Genomic DNA, 18,651 nt, shown 5'->3' on the forward strand with positions numbered 1-18,651 from the left:
GTCTGGATTCCTGGGAGCCTGCTGGGAGCCTGGGGCCACAGGAGCTGCCTGAGGCTGCAGGAGCCAGCAGGCACTGGGTCAAGATGGAAGCCTGGGTTCATGGGAGCCTGCTGGTGCCTGGTGCCATGGGAGCTGCCTAGGGCTGCCTGAGTCAGCAAGCACCCGGGTGAGCTGGGGGCCTGGTTTTCTGGGAGCCTGCCAGGAGCCTGGTTCCATGAGAGCTGTCTACAGCTGCTGGAACTGGCAGGTGGTGTGGTGAGCCATGGGCCTGAGTTCCCAGTAGCCCCCAGGGAGCCTGGTACCATGGAATCTGCCTGAGGTTGCAGGAGCTGGTAAGTGCTGAAGTGACCTGGGGTCCTGGGTTTATGGGAGCCCACTGGGTGCCCTGTTACAGAAGCTGCCTCTGGCTGTGGGTGTTGCCTGTGGCTGCCTGGAGTAGGCAGGAACTTGGGTGAGCCAGGGTCTGGATTCACCAGAGCCCACCAGGAACCTGGATCCAAGGACACCACTTGGGGTCACAGGAGCCACCTTGGGCTGTTGAAGATGGCAGCCCCTAGGCTGAGATGGGGCCTGGGTTCCCAGGAGCCCGGTGGGAGCCTGGTGTCAAGGGTGCTGCTTGGGGCCGCCAGAGCTGGCATGCTCCAGGGTGAGCCAGGGGCCTGGATTTGCAGAAGCCTGCAGGGAGCCAGCTAGGTCCACAGGAGTCAGCCTGGCGCTGGGGCAGGCTGGCTCAGGGTCCTTTGTTCAAGTTGGGCATTCACTTTACTCTCCTCTCGTTGGGAGGTTTTTGATTACTGATTCAGTCTGCTTTTTTGTTACTGGTCTGTTCAAGATTGCTGTTTCTTCCTGATTTAGCCTTTATAGGTTGTTTCTAGGAATTTATCTATTTTGTCTAGGTTACCCAATTTGTGAGTGTACAGTAGTTCAGAATAGTCTCTTCTGATCTTTATCTTTCTGAAGCATCAGTTGTAATGCCTCCTCTTTCATTTCTGATTTACTTTCTTTGAGTCTTCTCTCTTTTTTCCTCGATTTTCTATCTAAGAGTTTGTCAATTTTATTTTTTCAAAAAATCAACTCTTTTATTGATCTTTCATAACGTCTTTCATTTTTTCCCACTCTCGTCTTGGTGACTTCCATCCTTCTGCTAACTTTGGGTTTCATTTTTTCTTTTTCTAATGCTGTGTATTGTAAGTCAGGTTGTTTCTTTGACATCTTTATTGTCTTATAATGTACAAATTTATCACTATAAACTTTCCTCTTAGTACTACTTTTGCTGCCTCCTATAAGTTTTGGTGTGTTTATTGTTTCTTTTTGTATGTTTTGAGCTATTTTCTAATTTTCCTTTTGATTTCTTCTTTCATCTACTTTTAAGTTTAAGAGTTTTTTGTTGAACTTCCACGTATTATGAATGTTCTGGTTTTCTTTCTGTTATTGACTTCTTGTTTCATGCCATTCTGTTTGGAAAAGATACTTGGTATTATTTCGGTTTTCTTAATCTTTCTTGTTAAGACTTGTTTTGTGACCTAACACGTGATCTGTTCTGGAAAATAGTCCATGTGCCCTTGAGAAGAGAGTGCATTTTGTTGCTGTTCGGTAAAATGTTCTGTGTATGTGTGATAGGTCCATTAATGTTTTCATGTCTGCTGGTTCCTGATTTTCTGTCTGGATACTCTATCCATTGTTAAAAGTGGGGTATAGAAGTCTCCTACTATTGGCAAGTTATATAACTGAGAAGACTCTAATATTGAGAGTATATAAATATCTCTTGGAACTCAATTATAAAAAACAAAGTCAATGAAAATGGATAACCAACTGGAATAGACATGTCTCCAGGAGAAACACAGATGGCCAATAAGCACTAGGCAGATACTCAGTATCTTAAATTATTAAGAAAATACAAATTCAAAGCACAGTGTGATGCTATTTCATGCTCAAAATGAAGGCTATACTCAACATAATGGAAAACAACAAGTGTTGGTAAAGATGTGGAGAAAGGGAAACGTACATACATTACTGGTGGGAGAGTAAAATGATGCAGTCACTGCAGAAAACAGCTTGGCATTTTTTAAAATCTTAAACCTAGAATTACCATTGTCCTGGAGAGTCACATGGTAGGTATGTCCAAAAGAGCACTGGAAACATATGTTCAAAGAAAAACTTGTCCATGGACATTCAAAGCAACATTTTTCACAATGGTCCAAAAGTGGAACAAACCCAAATTTCTATCCAGTTATGACTGCATAAACCAAATGTGCCCTATTCATAATATAGGACATTATAGAGCCATAAAAAGGAATAAGCTACGGCTACATGCTCGGCCTTCGATGAACCTTGAAACATGTGTGCTCACTGAGCTGTCCACAAAGGCCACAGATAGCATGATGCCGTTTGAATGAACTGTCCAGAATCGACAAATCCATAGGGGGAGAAAACAGATGAGTTGTTTCCATGGGCTTGGTTTAGGAGAAAATAGAGTGTGAATGAGTGTGGGTTTGTTTGAGGGTGTTGAAAATGTTCTGGAATTAGATAGTGGTGACATAATCATTGTACTAAAAGCCACTGAACTGTATACTTTAAAATGCTTACAATGGTGTATTTTGTGTTAAGCAAATTTTCCTCCATAAAAACTTTGAATTTTTTAAATTAATCAGGGTATAGATTAATTTTAATTTAGTTAATTTTAAGTTGGGATGTTTAATAAGGGTAATTAATGAATTTATTAGGGGTAGGGCAGGTTGTAGCCAAGAGAGTAAACACCTGATGAGGGCTATAGTAACAAATCCTATAATTATACAAGCAACAGTCTAAAATCCAGTCCGTTTCCATTGTCCCCAACTTGGAGAGACCAGCCATGAAAGTAGGTCAGTGATCTTGGGGGCCTTGGGTATCTGTTCAAAGATTTGGGTAATATTATGCAATATTTTAACCTCTTGGGCCATCTGGTGGAAGTAGGTTTGAACTTGTGAGTTGATGTACATTCAGCAAGTGGTTCTAGGAAAGGCACAAACCCCTCCTTCCTTGGCCGGTATAGACAGTCTAGGGCCAGGCTATTTTCTAAAACCATTTAGGCAAGAGACTCATGAGGCTGTTGCACAAGGGCTAGGATGGGGTCTTAGGGAGTTGTTGTCCATGTTGGGTTAAGGTTTTTGGTACTTCTTGGTTGCCTCAGTTACCTGATTTTGTGTGGGTAGGGCCACCGTGCCTGTGCCCAGTCCAGTCAGTCAGTCCTAGTGGAACTGAACACCCAGTGCTATAGCACTGACAGTGTCTCTGTGGGTTGGTGGTAGCCAGTCAGGGCAGGAAACTCAGGGGACCTGTGACCTGAGGGAAGCAGGCTGAGAGAGAGACAATGATTCATTGCAGAATATAGTCTGGAGAAAGCTGCTCAGAGGGGAGAGAGAAGCTCATTGGTTGTGAGCCTTGTGATATCAGGCCACACTAAAAGCCGAAAGTGGATGCTCCTGGTGTGAAATATTCGTTAGGGCTCTTGGAGGTAAGACCAGTAATTTGCATCCATTCACTGGTTACCTGTGCTATATGATTTCAGGGGTTATGGTTAAAGTGTTTGTGGGCCAAGAGCTGTTTGGGCCTGGGCACAAAATCCCCAAGGTGGCCTCGAAGGCTACGCCAAAATGACCCCTCAAGGAGCAGTTGGGGCAGAAAGTGGGTGGAGCATTTTGAAGGAAGCCTGGGGCAAAGATGATGTTGTTCGATGGAGTTGGCTACAACTGAGTGTCTCCATAGGGTAAATCCTTGAGCTGGGGTACAATAGGTGATGGGAGGCCAAGTGACAGACCCTGCAACTCTTGATTCCCAGTGCACGGGCAGACTTCTCAGCCCATTGGACATAAATGGTGGTGGTGTTTGTGAATCATCTTGATGGCAGTGTGGAAAGTATAGGGGACGTGTGGTGGGAGATGTCATGATAGTGTCGGGAGGAGCTGTGTGTGAGATTACGGTGTTGAGGGGGAAGGACTGGAGGCAGGTGCAGTGGGTATGTGACCAACAATGGTCAGTAAAGGAACAGCCAGGGTGTAACTGGAGAAAGCAGGGACCAGCAGAAGTCATGTGTTTAAAACAAGACACCAAGCCCAAATGGAGCCACTTAGGCTGAGCCACTTAGGCTAAGCCCCACGTCAACAAGCCAAGACTTAATTAGACTTTTGGCCCCGCCAGGAATGGAATCTTAAACCAGTCAATCGAGAATCACCTGATGAGCAGCAGGTAGGTCATCTTCCTGATAGAGACCTGCCATCCCCTAAAGGAAGGTAGCCTTGCAGTAACCAAGTGGCTTTTTTGTCTAGTATAACTTCCTTGTTCCTGCTCCCTTCTGCCTATAAAAGTCCTTCATTTTGTACAACTCCTTGGAGCTCTTTTCTCTCTGCTAGACTGGATGCTGCCTGCTTCATGAATTGTTGAATAAAGCCAATAAAATGTTTAAAATTTACTCAGTTTTATTTTGTTTTGTACCAGTTTGGTGGCGGCAGTGGGATCCAAAGGAGACATCTGATGGCTTCGGGGATGAGAAACACAGGCATTGGTACCCGCAAAACCTTTGAGTTCCCCATCTTTTTTGCCGTTTCTGAGGGCCGTGGGTAAGTTCCTCTCGGATCTGAGATCCACTCTCTTTGCGTTGAGTTCCCAATCTAACTGGCTTTCCAGTCCAGGGTCAGTGGGTCAGTCTAGACTGACAGGATGCTCTAAGAGAGCATCAGTCTTAGCCCTTGGCTAGTCCGCAGTGCCAGGCACAGGCTTGGTGGGTCAGCTTGAGCTGGCAGATAGTTCTACCAGGAACCCGAGTCCCTGGCCCTTGGTTAGTCCACAGTCCCCGTTTGTTGGGGTCTGCTGGTTGAGTCTGCAGTCCCCACGTGTTAGTGTCTGCTGCTTCAGTCCATGGTTCTTGCTAACGGAGAAGAGTGGAAGAAATGTGTGCTCCATGCACACCCAGTCCTTGAAAACTTCCCATGTGCATTTTACATGCCTTTTGCCCTCTGTTGACTGTCGATGGGTTCTAAGGAAATAGTGAAGGCACAGTGAAGAGCAGTTGTGGGTTTCTGCACAACTATCTTGAGGAGTGCCGCCCCCTCAACCTGAACAGCCACCCGGCACTACTAGAAATGAAAGACATCCCCTCACCGTGGATTGGAAGACTCCTTATTGTGACAGTGTCAACATTATCCAAAGAGATCAACAAATGCAGTGCAGTCCTTATCAAAATCCCAAGGACGTTTTGTGCTGAAAAAACAACGAAACCCACCATAAGATTCTTATGGAATCTCAAGGAAGCCCAGATACAGAAAACAATCTTGAAAGGAGGTAGTAAGTCAGAGGACTCATTCTTCCTGATCGAAAACTTACTACAAATCTACCGTATCAAAACAGCATTGTCATGGCATAAAGACAGACATATTGACCAATGGAAACAGAATTGAGAGCCCAGAAATTAACCCTCACCCATGTGATCAAATGATGTTTGACAAGGGTGCCAAGATTATTCAATGGGGAAAAGTCTTTTCAACAAGTTGTGCTGGAAAAAGTGGATATCTACATGCAAAAGAATAATCTTGGACACCTACCTAACACTGTATACAAAACTTGATTCCCAGTGAATCAAAGACCTAAAGGTAAGAGCTAACACTATAATACTCTTAGAAGAAAACATAAGACAAAACTTGACAAAATAGGATTTGGTAATGATTTCATGGATATGACACCCAAGGAGCAGGCAATAATATAAGAAAATACACACGCTGGACTTCATGAATATTAAAAAGTTTTGTGCTTCAAAAGTCATTATCAACAGAGTAAAAGCACAGCCCACAAGATGGGAGATCATATGTGCAAACCATGTATCTGACAAGGGTTTAATATCCGGAATAGATAGAGGACTCCTAAACTCAACAACAAAAAACAAACAACCCAAATCAAAATTGAACAAGTACGTGAATAGACATTTCCTCAAAGAAGATCTGCAAATGACCAATAAGCATATAAAAAGATGCTCAACATCAGTAATCATTAGGGAAATGTAAATCGGAAACATAGTGAGAGACCACCTCACATTCATTAGGATGGCATCTATCAAAAAAAAAAAAAGAAGAAAAAGACTAGAACCAGTGTTGGCCAAGATGTGGAAAAGTAGGAACCCTTGTGCACTGTGGTGGGAATATATAATATATAGTTGCTGTAGAAATCTGTATAACAATTCCTAAAAAAAATTAAAAATATAATTATATACGACCCAGCAATTCCACTTCTGGGTATATACCCCACCAAAGAGTAGAAAGCATGTTTTCAAAGACTTATTTCAACACCCATATTCACAGCATCATTATTCATAATAGCTAAAACATGGAAGCCACCCAAGTATTGTAACCGAGGAAGGGCTCGCTGCCAAAACACCTCTTAAGCCAACCATGGGATACCCACTCTTGTAGAAGAGAAAAAGCTTTATTACGAGGTTGACCAGCAAGGAGACAGGAGACAAAGGTTAAATTGTTCTCCCCGGTGGGCTGTTGAAAAAGGCTTTTTAAGGGCAAAGGAGCAGGTGCAGGAAGGTTGGGGGCAGTCCTACGTATTTTGTGCAAGTGCAGAAGATTTTCATGTTCTGTCATACATCCCATGTTCAAAGGACGGTGTTCTTAACACGATCGGCAGGGGAGTTCTTGGTCCCCCAGGTCATTCTCCAGTCACTTGTGCACTCGTGGTTTGAGTCTTGCCAACCATCTTGTAGTCTCACTGGCTCAAAGCGGTTGAAACTTGCTCAAGGAGGAAAAACGGAGTTTCTGAAAAACAACTCACGGCCTAAGATTACATCCTTAGTAAATATCACTTAGCTTAAGAAAGTAGTCTCCACGGGACTGTTGATAAAAATCTGGCTGGGGCAGCATTTTATTTTGGGCTTGGTTTTGGGCCCAGCTATGGTATCTGTCCAGGGATGTTTGGATGAGCAAAGTGTGGAATATACATGCAATGGCATATTATTCATTGTTAACAAAGGAAGGAAATTCTAAGATATGGCACACCATGAATGAACCTTCAGGATATTACTCTAAATGAAATAAGCCAGTCACAAAAATACAACCTTGTGTGATTTCCCTTCTGTGAGGTTCCTGAAATCGCTAGATTCAGAGAGACAGAAAGTAGAATGGTATTTGCCAGAGGCTGGGGGGAGGAGGAATGGGGGGTTATTCATGAATGGGTATAGAGTTTCAGTTTTGAGGGATGAGAAGAGTTCTGAAGATGGATCGTGGTGATGATTGCATAGCCATATTAATGTCTTCAATACACTTAAAGCATACTTAATGTATCGATGGGGCTGATGACTTGTCCTGGCCGAGCACATGCTTGTGCTGTTGCACATCTTACCCCTCACTGTACAGTTGGGAAACTGGCCCAGAAAGAGGCAAGTACTATCCCAGACCCTAGGAGGTGGTCAGTGTCTCGAAGACTAGAGAGAGCGCCAGCTTCCTTGGCCAAGGCTACGCCCCTTCCCTCAGGTTTCCTTTGGCAATGAGAGGCATTAAGATCCTAGAGGATTGCTGCCCACCCCTTTCCATATGGGGTCATTTTCCTCTCCTCATCATCGCATGTGCACAGGCACCCCCACTCTCACTGACTTCTCATGTGGGGACCAGAGAGGTGCAGTCGAGAAAGAGCCGACACCGAGGAAGTGACAAGAGGCAGGAGTGAGAGAGGTTAGAGACAGCTCTCCCACGGGGAGTAGCATCTGTTCTCCTAGATACATGCCCAGGGGCCCAGAGATGGGCAGAGGAATCCCTAAGGTTTCTAGGTTTCTACCTGTTCCAGACCCATCCGTGGCCCAGCCTGGGGAGCACAGGACTGGGGTCCTGCAGTCCACCTCTGTGGGCACCCAGAACTGTGATGAGCCCACCCTCCCCTTGTGTAGGCATTGGGAACAGGACAGAAGACCTCAGTGAGGGTCCTCCTGTATAAAGTGGAGTGCATCCAGCGGGTGATTCCAAAGGTTTCATGTGCTCACAACGTGTCTGTTGGATTAGGTTCTCTGTTGATGACCTACTGTGCTCTGAAATGCTGAGAAAATGCTTTCCAGCCCCTGGAGATCCTTTAGAACTGAGGAGGCTAGGGGACTTGGGTAGATGAGAACTGAGGATAAGGAAGAAGATTCCAGAGCACTGGACAGCAAGTCCAGAGTCCAGGGAGAAGACTAATCCTTGTGGGACCCTCGGGGTCCTCATCTGGAGGCGGGGTAGTCATTGTCCTGGTTGAGGTTGGATGCCTCAGGACTGAAGAGGACACCTGGTGGAGGACAGCAAGATGGAGGGAAAGGTAGGCTCCCGAGATTCCTCCCACTCCCTCGAAGCCGGCAGGTCCTGCTCCTTTACCCCTGGGACCTTGGAGAGCCTCTGCCTTGAGGACACCCTAAGAAAGTTTCCTTTCTGTTTGGTGGAGTTTTGGCGAGGGCTGCAGCACTAGTGCTGGCCACCAGGGGGCGGGCAGCCTCTTGTGTCAGTGGTGGCCAGTGTGTTTTTGTTTTTATTTTTTTCAGTTGTATTGAGATATAACTGATAATACAGCACTATGCAAGTTAACATGGCTGTGTGGTATATTTGAAAGTTGCTAAGAGAGTAGATCCTAAAACTTCTCATCCCCAGGAAAAAATCCTTTTATTTCTGTTTGGTGATGGATGTTAACTAAACTTATTTTGGTAACCATTACATAATATATATATATCAAGTCATTCTGCTGTAAACCTAGAATTTACATGGTGTCCACTGAATTGTGCTTGATGTCCTGGAGTAGTGAAGAGTCAAGCAGAGGTCTTTCTGGCTGTGCCCCTGCCTCAGAAACAACTTGTACCTCCTATTACTAGTGCTCATCTCCACAATCAAAGTTGGTCAGAAGCAGGAGGAGGGGTGCAACATCTTCCCATATACTCATTCAGCAGCTGTGCAATGAGCCCTCATCCTGTGCCAGGTGCCCTGGTGGGCCAAAGTGCAGGATGAAAATGGCCAAGTGGTCCCTGACTTCCAGGAGCTCACAGTCTAGAGTGGAAATGGACAAAAGCAAAGACATAAGAAAGAAAAGAGCAAGTGCTGTAGAGAACACAGCAGGGGGCTGTGAGGGAGGACTGGGCGTCACTGGATAGGAGGGTCTGAAAGGCCTCACTAGGGTGACATTTGCTGGGACCAGAATGACAAGAGGGAGGCAGACCTGCACGACTCTGGGAGCAGTGAGTCAGGGGTATGGCACCACTGGTCCTGAGTCTCACAGGCAGAAGTGAGTTTGGCCAGAGGAGGTTAGAACGGTGGGCAGTGCAGCTGGAGGGAGGCTGGGAGGAGAGAACAGGAGCTGGAGTGGAAGGTAGGACCAGGGCCTGGTAGGCTGTGTCAGCTACCTTTCCCTCTCTGACTTCATTGCCCCAACCTTGCATTTCAAAACTACAAATGTTGACTGTCTCACAATTTGTGTGGATCAGCAATCAGGCACGTTTTAGCTGGGTGCCTCTGCCTCAATGAGTTTAACAGGTTGGGGCTGTGGCCTCAGCTGAGGTTCAACGGGGGGAAGACTGGCCCCCAAGTTCACTCTCAGCCTTCAGGGTTCAGTTTGGACTGAGAGCCTGAGTTTCTTTCTGTCTGTTGGCCTGGGCACTCCCATGCTTCTCTCCTCGATGGGCCTCCACATTGGGCGGCTCCAAAACACTGGTATTTGATTCCTCAGATCCAGGGATTCAACAGAGTGAGAGAGAGAGAGAGGGAACATGAGAGAGGGAGTAAGAGAAAGTGAGAGACTTTTTTAGTTAAAATTTAGAGAAGACATCCCATCAGTTTGGCTGTTATTATGTTCAGAAGCCAGTTACTAACCACTTAGTAGTTCCACTGGGATGGCTATACCATGGGTGGGGCTTACTGGGTACCACTGTGGAGGCTGCCCACCTCATGAGCCAAGATGAGGCACTTGGGTCTCATACTACATAAAGCAGCAAACAATTGAATGATTTTATGCCACAGGATGGCAATATCTGAATTTCCATTAGTTTCAACCCCCTCATGACGCTGACCTGAAAATGAGGCCAAGTTGGAAGTGACTGTTCCAATATCACATTCCTGGAACCCAAGCCTGTTTTGAGTGGTGTTCTGGGCTACATCCCACCCCTCCTTGTTATTCTTCTATCTCTAAGTTTCTGCCTTAGGTACATGTGACACCAGCCCCCAAGGGTAATAGATATTATCTCATATACACCAGGGGACACCCGTAGGAAGTAGATTTTAGCCTGATCCCCATGGTGCTGGTTTGGAGACTGGGGAGGACCTGAGAGGCACAGGGACTTTCCCAGGATGCAGAACTGGTAAGAAAAAGGAGGTCTGCATTCATCTCTGTCTCCTCAAAGCTACGATCCTAGTGAGGTTTCCAGGGAGCTGTGGCTAGGGCTGTGTGGGCTCCTTGTGTACAGTTCAGGAGATGACATGGGGGAGGAGGGTGAGCAGCCTGGGGGCAGGGGGCAGCTCTGGGCAAGTCTGATTGAGAGAAGGGGCCCAGGTAATCTTGAAAAATGACCTCACTGCTTTGGTCATAGACCTCAACAGATCTTAGAACTCTGGTAACCAGGCACCCACAGCCCCCCATCCAGCTCACTTGATTGGAGACAGTCAACAGGCAAAGATGTGTTTTTGTTGTTTCCCAACTTTTGGAGGATCTGGGCTCCAAAAAGCCCAGAAAGAGAATCTTTTTGGTCGTTCCAGACGTTGTCTCAGCCCTCATCCCCAACGCCTCTGGGTGTCCGGCAGGAGGCAGCGAAAGGAAACATGAGGCAGCCCAGGAAAGGCTAGTGCAGGCCGGGCACAACTGTGATCCCACCTCATCAGCCCCACACCCCTTGCCGCTCTTTGTGTGTGTGTGCATATGTCTACATGGAGGGGGAAAGGCAAGGCATGAGGGGCGGGTCATTCCTGGCCAGGAGCTGGTTGTTAGGTGTCGGAAGCCTAGTGCATCTGTCATGTTCATACCCCAGGTCATGGCTGGCAGCGTAAGAAGGTGAGCTCCTCTACTCGTATGTTACCGAGCCCTAGAGGTTTCATCTCCTTCCCTCCCTGACCACAGTTCTTTGCAGGGATGCCCCTCTGTGCCTGAACTGAGGAGCAGACTTTCTCTTGGGGGTTGGCCCCAGTGGCAGTGTGCAGCCAGCCCCTGATTCCTTCTGGCCCAGCTCCCGGGCAGCCTGTGCAGAACTCCACTCAGGAGGTTTTCGAGGAGCTGCCCGATGGTTTCACCTCCACCAACTCACTAGGCAAGGGGCGGGTGCACGAGGCCACCAACTCCATCCAGTGCTGCTCTGAGATGAGAGCAGGAGCAGAGGGTCTCCAACTCAAGACCTTGAGAGTACAGGGTTGGACCAGAACTAGGGCGGGACCAGACAGGGGCTGTCCCTTTTTCAAGCTAAAGGGGATGTACATGCAGGTCTCCTTACCTGGTTCAGAGCTGAGCTGCCGTGACCCTCTTACCCTTGCCTGGTGTGAGCTTCCGGAGGCCACTGAGGCAGAGCCAGAGGGTAAAGGGGACTGCAGGCTGGCTATTCCTGGAAGGGAGTGGGATCTTTCCTGTGTTTAGAAGGACACATGGAAAGTCAGCTATGTGGGTGAACCTTTCTCTTTATCCCGCTCCAGCGCCAGCTGCAGAGCTCCAGCCAGCGGCAGAAGCAGAGCAATGAGCAGTGGTGGAGGTAGAGCTGGCTCCAGCTCTGTTGACATCACCCCTTCTAGCACTGGAGCCAGCATTCCCTCCATCAGCAGTGTTGGAGCTGGAGCAAGGGCCGACATCGACTCCAGCAGGAGTGGGAGCTGCTGAGCTGGAGTCACCTGGACCATCATTTCTAGTGGGAAGCCCATCTCCACCTGTGGCCGTTAAGGAGTGTGAAGAAGCCTAACCTCATGGCCTTCCCTCCTAAGCTGGTGGTGGAGCAGTTGACCGTGATGGATGCGGTGAGCAGCTGGGCTCTCAGGTGGGGTGGGGCAGGCCTTCCATCCGCCATCGTTGCCCCAGGCCTGATCCGCACTCCTGTGATCTGGGCCCAAATCCCGGCTCCACCCCTTACCAACCGTACGACCTGGGCACCTTTCTGAACACCTGATCTTTTGCTGTCCACCTGCAGACCGTAGAGGTGGACACTAACAGGACCTGCTGCACAAAGTGGCTGTGCCGGCTCCATGAGGTAGAAGAGATGGAAAGCTGGGCGAGGCCTGGTCCATCGTGGCGGAGGGGACCTCACTGTGTACAGCCAGGTCCCTGGTGGCCCAACCATCTGCTCAGGAGACTCAACAGCCTCAGGACTTATTAGACACCTGATGTGTACTTAACTACAAGGGAGACAGACAAGGCCCGTGGTTGTAGCTGCCACAGGGGAATGTGCATCAGAATGGGGAGTGAGACCAGAGCGGGCATCAGGGTGGTGGAAGATGCCCCCTTGGCATGAGCAGAGTTGAGCCACCGTCTGGAGCTTGGAGTTAGCCAGGGCTGGTGCAATGCCCCTCTCCCTTCCCTGCCCGTATTGGGTCCTGGGTCATCCTGTGCTAGGTGCCCTCAGTGGACAGAGAAGAAAACCCAGGGACTCTCACAAGGCTCAGGCCACATCCTGAGCTTCCTGAGCTCCAGCTCTAAACTGTGACCCCTTGTGGGACTTTGGGGGCTGTGGACACAGAGCTGGTGTGTGGCATGGCTGGGTGACACTCCCTCTGTTCCCCAGGAGCTCTTCCAGTAGGTGGTGCCCTCTCAGTGCCTGGGCTCCACCTGGGGCACGAGGAACAAGCCCGGCAATGAGCACCTGGCACACACCGTTCAGGCCACCATCGACCACTTCAGAAGGGTGGCCAGCCTCGTTGTCACCACCTGCCTCGGGGACCCGAGCATGGTGGCCCAGGACAGGGCGAGGGTTGTGGAGCGCTGGGTCCAGGTGGCCCAGGTATGCTGCAGGAGGCCCAGTGGAGCCCCTCTCTGGAGCCTTGGGAACTGCTTCTCCACCTTTATTAGCTCCCAGGATTGAAGTGTGTGGTCTAAGCCCCTGCACAGTCCCTAGGCCCTTCCTGCCAGGGGCCCGCTGACCTTGACTCCAGGTCCAGTGGGAGGATGCTCACTTCCTATCTGGCTCCTTCCCTGGGTTGAGCTAAAATTCTCCTCCCTGTGAGTGTTATTCTCTGGGTCCTAAATGAGCCCTTCTGGGGCTCCCTGATCATCTGTCTCATCCAGGAGGGGAGATTTAAATAGAAGGGGACCGAAGCTAGAGCAAGCAGGGCTCCAGCGCCCCACCTCACAGCTCATTCTCTTCCCTTCCCCAGGAGTGCGAGATCCTGAAGAACTTCTCCTCGCCCCGCACTGTCATCTCTGCTCTGCGGAAAACCTCCACAAGCCACCTGAAGAACACATGGGGGAAGTTTCCTGGTGGGTAGGCCCCTCTCCATAGGAGGACCAGGGTGGGTGGGGGATCTCCCGTATGTCTGCCATTGTCCCCTCAGTCACCTGGGAACTCCTGGGAGGCAGCAAATGCTGGGGACAGGGCCTGGGCCTCAGCGGGGACTCTCTAAGCCTCCTGGTTTCCTTAGTGTACTACTTCTGCTTCAGGACTAGGTTATCCCTAAGTGTCAGGTACTGAGTTGAGCCAAATTAGAGATTTTCAAGTGTTTATGGCAACAGAACTCTACGCCCAGATGAAACTCAAAGTGGTCAAAACAGAGCTGCTCTGTAGGGCTGGGGAGTGGAGACCCCAGTGACCAACAGGAGAGCCCCCTCCCGGTCCCACTAGACCATAGTGTTCAGAGGAGCCCAGTGAGAACACTCTTCCAGGCAGGTTGAATCTCTCGGGTTTGCAAAGAAAAGGGATTTGCACTCAGACCCCTCACATTATTCCTAAATTTATCCTTCCCTCTTTCCCCTCCCCTCAGGGAGAGCTCTGAAATCTTAAGGAGCTCTATAGCCAAGACGAGTCCTTGAGCAGCGAACTGATGACCAAGGTAGAGTGGAGGCTGGGGGTCTGGAAAGAGAGGAGGGGCCGGGGGGGAGGGGGACTGGGCAGGCTGTGGTTTTGATAGTTTCTCACTTGAACTTTCTCTGAAATATTCCTGTCTGTCTTGTCCAGGTTAACAAGCAGAGGGATCTGTTAGGCCCATGGGCAGGTGGGGTGCCATTTTTGGGCAGGAGGCCCTAGTCATGGGACACAGTGGTGTTGGCTGGGCTGTTCCAGGACGAGTTGCCGAGCTGGTGCCATCAGCAGGTCTCTGGCTTCCATGCACGTCCATCCTGCTGGATGTAGCTTTTTCCAGGCTGTTGAGTGGTTGGGGTGGGTTTAGCCCTCAGCCTAAACCTGTCCTCAGGAAGCCAGGCCCCTGTTGTTCCTTCTGTCTTCACCACGTCTTCAAGGGGGGCACCCTGCCTGCCCCAGGGATGGGCACGGCAGGGGATTCCCATGGCCCAGGTGGACAAACAGGCTGCTCATCCTTGGGTTTGAACGGCTGCACCAGAGACAGATGTGTGTGCATTCTGGGACTCCCCACTGGACCCCTAGAGCAGTCACTCGAGTCAACCACAGGAGTCTCACCTGAGTGCCTGGTTGGCAATGGCATATGCCCCCGGTGGCTTATGAGAAGCATCTAAGCAACTGATGGATTCTTAGTGATCCTGCTGAAAGGACGTTAGGAGTTTCATGCAAACGAGGAAGCAAAGCATCCTGTCACCAGCTTCCCTGTGGATCAGAGGTGGCACCTTGGGGGTCCAGTTCCTGAGTGGATACAGAAAGAGTTCAATGCAGGGGAATGTCCTGAGGAGTTGCTTGTCTGTCCCAGCCTGGGGGCCAGACACTCCATGGGACTGGAGTAGGCAAGAGCCACTCAACTGGACTCCCAAGACACCCTGTCCTCTCCATCCATGGCTCGGCCCAGGACCACGCTTTGAGAGCTCAGGGGACAGAACTGTTGTCAGTGGTGGGGCTGGGGGTTAGGTGAGGACGGTGAAACAGTGCCTCTGGCTGGGAGGGGCAAGTGGCTTCTTCTCTGTGGCCCCTGAGCAACTCACTGCCGCTGTTTGGGCCTCTGTCTCCTCATCAGGGAAACGGAGGGATGGTGATTCTGTGGTGCAGGCCTCACAGGGTGGAGTTGAGGTAAGAGGGAGGAAAGGAATGTGGGAGCTTTCTGCCTGCTCCACCTGGAGGGGTGAGGGCCAGAACAATGATGACAGTCATGTGACACTGAGTCCTCAGGAGAACCTGTGAGGTAGCTGGAGTTCTCACACTTTCCAGATGAGGAAACAGGCTCGGGGAGGCCAGGCCACAGGTCCAAGCTCACACCCAGAGTGAGAGTTGGAGCTGGGCTTGTTCTAGAATCACAACATCTTAGAGGATGGAGTGGCATTGGTACCAGTTGCCTCGAGTCAGATGTCCAGGGTCAGAGACCAGTGGTGCTGGAGAGAAATGGGGTGAGGGGAGTATGGCCTCGCTGACACGGTCCTCGACCCTGGCAGGAGGGGCCCTCCACGTTTGCCCCCCGGAGATCATCCCCCAGAGAGTGCAGGAGAAGCAGCAGCAGCAGCAGGTGAGTGTGCCTGTGGGGGAGGGGCTCTGCCCTCCCAGCTGGAGGCCTCAAATCAAGAGAGGAGGGCCCTTCCTCCTGGTGCCACAGTGCCTGAATCCCCCAGTAGAAGTGACCAGGAGGGGGGCCTGGAAGATCTGGTGCAGGGTGGGTTGTTGTGGGGAGGGCCAGGGACCGCATACCCTGTGATTTGCCAGAAGCCAGCCCTGGGAGGTGAGGAGGAGGAGTGTGGTGTTCTTGGGGTGTGAAGGGAGGAGGAATTGAGGGGAGGCTGCTGAGGGTCCTAGGCTGCTCCTCGTGGGAACCCTGGGGTGGGCCAGGAGGCTGAGGGTGAGGACTTTTCAGGGGAGGGTCTGCAGGGGGTCGACTTGAGAGCAAGGGCTCATCCCACCTGATCCCGATGTCACAGGGTGTCATCCCCAATCTTGGCACTTTCCTCGGTGACCTGCTGATGCTGCACCTGGTGATGGGTGATAATCTCGAGGTGGGTGAACCTGAGGACCAGGCAGAGAGGACCAGGATCCTGAGCCTGGGGATGCAGGAGCCCCTGATCTGAGCTCTGAGTTCTCAGCACTTGACACATCTCCTCTCCTGAGAGCCTCGCAGCCGCCCTTGGGAGCTGGGGCATCAGGCCCATCTTAGGGATGAGTGAACAGAGGTTCCGCCTGAGACGCCCTTTCCTGTTCCCCAGGCTGGGGAAGCTCAGAGCTGCCTGACGGCACAGCTGCCTGAGGTTTTATCTGAGCTGGACTCAGCCTCTCCGTCCCATGCTGCCCATGGGGGAGAGAGAATTCGGGCTCCTCCAAGTCAGGCAGCACATAAGTGGCTGAGCAGTCCCCTCTGCCTGAGGCCTCAGCCTCCAAGTCTGTCATCAGAGAGGGTTGTGCTGCCAGGTCCCTCAGTCTCCCCCCATGTCCTCCTTCTCTGGAGCCCAGAGCCTGGCCTAGGTCCAAGTCCTGTTTTCTCTGCATGCCCGGCCCCCTCTGGGGACCTGGCAGTGGTGCAACATGAGAAGGGGTGGGCCTAGGGGGCTAGTCAGGCTAGGGGGCTCTGTCTGATGGACTCTGGCTGTCTGCCTTCCAGGGGAATGAAATCAACCTTGAGAAAAGGACTGAGGTGAGCAGCTGTGGCACTCCCTGCAGGGGAGGGGAAGGAGGTGGAAATCAGAGACCCTCTGGGCAAAACAGTCCCTGGCGCCACCCATTGTATCTTACATTGAGTGGAAGAGTTTGATAACAGAAGAGGGAGACCCATCCAATTGGCGGGTGGGTTGAGGGGAGGATGGCATCAAGGAAATCTTCCTGGAGGGGGGGCTGATTATTCCCATTCTGAGAACAGGTAGAGCCTGGATGGAACTGGAGTGAAGGAGGGTTTCCAGCACTGGTCCCCTGCCCCACTCCTCACCTCCAACAAGGCCCCTGCAGCATCCCCCACCCAGGCCCTGTCTGCATCCTCTCCTTCCCTCTGGTCCCAGGAATACTGAGTCATGAGTAAGATCCTGCTGCTCCAGGTGGCTGCAAAGAATTACAACCTAGAGCCTGAGGAGCGATTTGGGGCCTGGTTCCAGGACATGGAGCTGCTCAACGAGAATGAGGGGTGAGGCTGGGCAGGAGTTGGGTGAGGGCAGGGGTGGACTCTCCCTGATGGCCAGCCCAGAGAGCCGTCTCCGTGGCCCCCCGGTCAGCCCCGGGCCTTATTACATGGCGACCTCTGGGACACCCAGACTCCAGCTGCTGGGAAGGCAGTGGGGGGACACCTGAGGTGTAGCTCCTGCTAGGCTCACAGGGTCCTCTCTGCCCTGTAGCTACAGCCTGTCCTGCCAGCTGGAGCCCCAGACCTAGTTGGCCAGCAGAATACTCAAGGCCAAGAAGAACCGGCCATCATCAAGGTCAGGGGTGAGTGAGTGTCTGGGCCGGGGCGACTGACTGCTAGGAGTTCAGTAAGGCTTCAGGCTAAGTGTGGCCTTGGGGAGTCGGATAGCTGGCACTTGAATCCCAGCTCCACTACTGAACAGTCCCGTGACTGGGGTGACTCTCTTCAGCTTCCTGAGACTCCGTTTCCCCCTCTGTGAAATAGGTGATACTAAATGATCGCTCTCCTGGCAGGGACAAATGGGGTGCTGGTGGCTGACAGCACTGAGCACAGGGTCTGGAGCACCCAGTGCAGTGGTGACAGGGTGGGGGGCCATGATTCTGAGGGAGGCCCCCCAAGGTAACCCAACTCTTCTACTCAGCCCCCAGGTCCCAACCCCAAGCCCCGTACCAGTGGCCGATCACAGCCCCATCCTCAGCAGCGAGGGCACAGCTGGGAGGCTTGCGATGCACAGGGCCAGCTCCTCCCACCTGACAGGAAGGGGAACATTGTAAGCTGATTCCTGGGGCCCCATGAAGCCCAAGAGAGAGGGGACGACCCCACCCCAGCTCCCTGACTTATTTGCCCCAGCACCTAGTCACCCATTGGGGAGGGACAGTGGTTATTTGTTGTAAATAGTAAATGCCATATTTGAATATTATATTAAAGTCCTATTCCTTTTACAGCCTGGGAGTTGTGGTGTGGTTCTGTCGCTTTCTGTAGGCATGTAAGAGAGACACAGGATCTCACATTTCTCCCTGAATCAAGAACTCTTCCAGGTCATCAGCTTATTGTATGTGGGAGAAGGGAGAAGGGCCAGCCCCTTCCCTGGCTATTGGGGACACTCCCAAGTCCCCCTAACTCAGAGGACCAGTTCATTTCAGTATCATTCAGCTCCTCCAGGAGCAGACATGGCCCCCCGCCCCTTCTCTTGGGACTTAAAGGTTGAAGATACTTTCACAGGCAGATCAACAACCACTGAAATGTGGGTGTCTTTAAAACAGCACTACCCAGGACCATGTCATACCACAGGCAGGTGCTGCCTTTCTACATTCTGGAGGCACAGGGAATGTTTTCTGCTTCTCTTGTTGAGGTTTCTTTTGACCAAATATTAGGAACTTGTAGTTTTCTAGTTGAATCTCTGGAATTGCATCAGCTCTAAGTGGGGAAAACAATGTAAAAAGATCAAAATGTGCACGTGGAGAGGACAAGGCCCAAGGAAGCTCATTTGCAAATGGACTAAAGGCAG

The 18,651-nt window shown here is 50.8% G+C and overlaps 1 pseudogene; it reads left to right on the top strand.

Annotated features, from left to right (window-relative positions):
• The window catches only part of LOC131394245 (peroxynitrite isomerase THAP4-like), a 344,748-nt pseudogene extending 326,658 nt beyond the window's left edge, over positions 1–18,090 (top strand).
• Positions 18,091–18,651: the final 561 nt, after the last annotated feature.

Source organism: Diceros bicornis, chromosome 30 (assembly GCF_020826845.1).
Source record: "Diceros bicornis minor isolate mBicDic1 chromosome 30, mDicBic1.mat.cur, whole genome shotgun sequence".
In the NCBI taxonomy this organism is placed as follows: Eukaryota; Metazoa; Chordata; class Mammalia; order Perissodactyla; family Rhinocerotidae; genus Diceros; species Diceros bicornis.